The sequence below is a fragment of the Macrobrachium nipponense genome, chromosome 30, assembly GCF_015104395.2.
Source record: "Macrobrachium nipponense isolate FS-2020 chromosome 30, ASM1510439v2, whole genome shotgun sequence".
Taxonomy (NCBI): Eukaryota; Metazoa; Arthropoda; class Malacostraca; order Decapoda; family Palaemonidae; genus Macrobrachium; species Macrobrachium nipponense.
The window spans coordinates 19,644,981-19,649,024 of record NC_087218.1 but is presented as its reverse complement, the minus strand read 5'-3'; positions in this window follow the sequence as shown (position 1 = coordinate 19,649,024).

The following is a 4,044-nucleotide window of genomic DNA, read 5'->3' as shown; positions in this document are numbered from 1 at the left end:
TATGAATGAAATGTTAGGAGAGACTGGAAAGTAAGATGGAAGAAAGGGGATAAGAAATGAGGTACGGAAAAACAAAAACGAAAGGGGTTGCAGCCAGGGGAGGGGCCGAAGGCATGCTGCAAAGAACTTTAAGTACTACCAACAGTGCACCATATGAGATGCACTGTCGACAATCCTACCCCAGAATACAGCATATTTATCTATATTCTGGAACGCGCGTTTTATTGTGCGACAAATACCACTTCTTAATGATTCCTGCTGAATCGTTCAATCATTGCCTTGACATATATGTAGAACCAGTGAAATAAGGCAACAAACTGACTAAGCCAAAAATAAAATGCTCCAGCATGCTTCCCTCAATACAAACAGCCATTAAAGAAACGGACATTTTCTTATCACAGCCAAACATTCAATTACGTAGTATTTCCGAGTCCTGTGGCTGAGAGGTCACTTGCGCAGTGCAATTAGAACCAGGGAGCGCTAGCCAGTGGTCTCCTAACAAGTAACGATCGCTTGTTGTGGAAAGAATAATCAAGACTAATGATCGCTTCAGGAAGAAGGAAATATGTAACACGGACTACTTGAATGCAATTCCGTTTCCCCCGTCTTAGGTGGTGAATGACTGGTATTCTTTAGAGAATGAATTAAATTTATTCATCAAAGGAGTATTGTTCTTTTACATAACATAGGCACTTGCACTGTATTCCCAAAGTAAATAGACACTAAAGCTGTATATTTTAACGTAAACGCAGGCACTAAATTTGTAATTTTTGTGAAAATTTACCGACTAAGGCCGTATCGTTTACATGAACGTAGGCATTAAAGCAGTAGCTTTGACTTAATCGCAGACGCTCACGCTATAGTTTTAACTTAATCGCAGACACTTAAGCTGTATTTTTAACCCAGTTGTAGACACTAGTGTGTACAGTCGTAATTTTGTGGAATTAATACCTTTTACAAGGGGGGGACCGATCAACAGTAATTACGTGTGGAAAACATTCCCGGTGGCAACAACAGCCAATAACATCACTCAAATATCGTCGAGTTGTCTCATTACAAATGTGAACTACGCCCTTCCATGCCACTGGAAGGAAGTCGGTGTTACGACGAGCAGGTGTCTGAGGCCGGTTCCCCATTTGTAGATCCCTGTACATTCGACCTTAACGGCACTGGTGAGCGGCGCTGATGTAAATACGCTGTTATTTCTCTTTTAAAGTCTTTCAGCGCGCACCGCAAAAGCCTTCGCGTCGCCAGGAGGCGAAACGATTTTATTTTCACACCATTTTCTTGCTGGCTAGAAATTTTTCCTCTGGTGTAGACCCTCTGGAAATGTATGGCGACGGTCTGTGGCCGGTGCTGCATATAGTATAGAAAGCCTAATATATTTATAAAGAACTACCACATGCTACTACATTCAATGTTCATTCCTCGTTACACTTTCGCGCAGGTTTTCCCGTTTTCCCCAACGCTCATGCGCTGATTGAACAAACCTCCAACAGTCCCCAAAGACACGACTGCCTGTCCTCGGCTGCTCATTATGTGCCAGTGCTATTATGGACCTTCAAGAAGACACCGACGAAAGCACTATGGTCAAGCGACCGTAATCGATGGTCTCCAGTCATAACATGGCTTCAGCCTTGCCTAAGTGCCGTTTTGCATTTCGCTGTAATCATAGATGTCGCTCTCGTGGGAACAAGAACAACTACCTCGTCAGGCACACTTTCATCTGCTTTGTTCGGAAGCGTCAATTTTGGACTGAAACTTGTCCATTAGAAAAGATATATTGCAGGTCATTTCCGTAATACTGAGAAATGCGTTTATTTATTAGGCGGGGGTGAAAAATGTTGTGTATTACACATATAAACCCATTTATATATCTATATACGTAGGAATATGTGTGTGTGCGTGTGTGGGGCGTGTGAGTGACAGTAAACAGTGTGTACATGAATTCTTATTCAGGCATGCATATAACAGATTCCTGCTTATGCAATTTAAGGAAGTAGTTAATGACAGCTCATCATATAAATTATAATTATTTATCCAGGCAAGATATGAACATATGATGTAAGCATTACCTAACACGACATGATTCCATAAGACAGATCCTTCTGGACGTCAAATATTCTCTCTCTCTCTCTCTCTCTCTCTCTCTCTCTCTCTCTCTCTCTCTAGATGGATTTAAGGACATCAAGTTGGGAAAATGAACATTGTTTTGATTTACAATCTTTTGAAAGAATAAAATGTAGCATAGTTACACAGAAATAAATACTTACATACATACATGCGTGCGCACACTCATACATGCATACATACATACACACATATATATATATAATATATATATATATATATACTATATATATATATATATATATATATATATATGTGTGTGTGTGTGTGTGTGTGTGTGTGGTGTGTGTGTGTAAAGATTATATAATTTTATGTTTATGACTTACTATATTCCTTATTTTTCTATTTCTTTCTCTTCGTTGTTCTTTTTTCTCATTATCTCTATTCCCTCCCCTTCCCAACAGCCCCGACTGAACTCATAGTCAAAACACGGATATTTCAGTATTAAAAAATAATTTCATCCTTCGATGCCAAACTCATTCGCTAACTAATTACGTCCAGGCATTAGTGGCATGTAGAAAATTTGACATTAACGGCGAGCCTCACTATTAGGTAAGGAAATGATAAAACTTGCGAGTATGGGGGTTTCAAACTGAAAAATAGTTGTTACTACGTAATTTTACACTTAATCTAGTGATCAATATTTTACCCAAAATCAATCAATCAATGGGGGTTTATATGTAAAATATTCTATATAATAAAAAAATATATATACTGATAAAATCTGATATGGGTAACTACAGAAAAATATTAACATTGAAATACATCGATTACTTGTAAAAGGCACACACGCTCATATTTTTTCAATTCTGGTAAACTGAAGTCAACTTTGATGAAATTTTGCATGTAATACTGTTAAAACTGTAAAATATTGTATATTTGCTCTAATGATAGTAAAAAAAAAGTATATAACTCTCCTTAATAAAGAGTAAAACCGTCAGGATTCGCGTGACAGGAGACGCCGTCGATCGCCTTCCGAAAATAGACTCGAGTCCTCTCCACCAGCACTGAGGACTCTCTCCCTCCTCCAAATATCGTCGTCTTATGTTTTGCCGATGTTTTCGCAAGATACGATTCAGCCCTCGTGTGTGTTTACCTCCTCCCCATCGCCATACGTCCATCATGACGAGAGGATTACCAACGAGGAGAAGAAAATAAAAGAAAATAAAGAAAATTCTTCATCCCTGGACATGACCAACGCATTTTTTTTCTCTTTTTTTTTAGATCTCTTGTGCCCATAATCTTGGTCGAGCGGCATTAAAGGGCTACTCCACTACCAACCATGAAGCGTATTTTGACGGGTATTCTCAACCTGGAAATAACCTTACAAACACGTCGGAATTATAAGTTTCGTGTTGTTAGTAAACAGTAATAAGATTATCATTAATTCGGCTTTATGCTTAGCTATGCTTCGTCGACGAATGGGCATCTCTTGTGAAGAGAGGAATGAGAAATTGTTATGGGCATTATTTTTGTCTTTGTCGTTCACAGAACTGCAACAAACACAATGGTTCTATCATTAAATAACGGGCTGCATTCTATTCTTTATATGGAACGGTCGTGAAATACTTTTTTCAGAACAGCCTTTTTTCTGGTTAATTGCCACTAGTGTTATTCTCTATTGTTCCTGCTAAAAATAAGGGAAAAAGCAGCGCAATATAGGAAAACACTTATGAAAATAAAAATAATAAAAATATTGGAAAAGACATGAAAATGAAATGTGAATAAAGTTGACTATAAGAAAACAGTTCAGTAGGGCGCAAGTAAGAAACAACGAGGGGAAAGGCCATAGCGCTTTCAAAGTATAGTAGATTTTTAAAATAATGATATATATATATATATATATTATATATATATGTGTGTGGTGTGTGTGTGTGTGTGTGTGTGTGTGTAGTATTATATATATATATATAT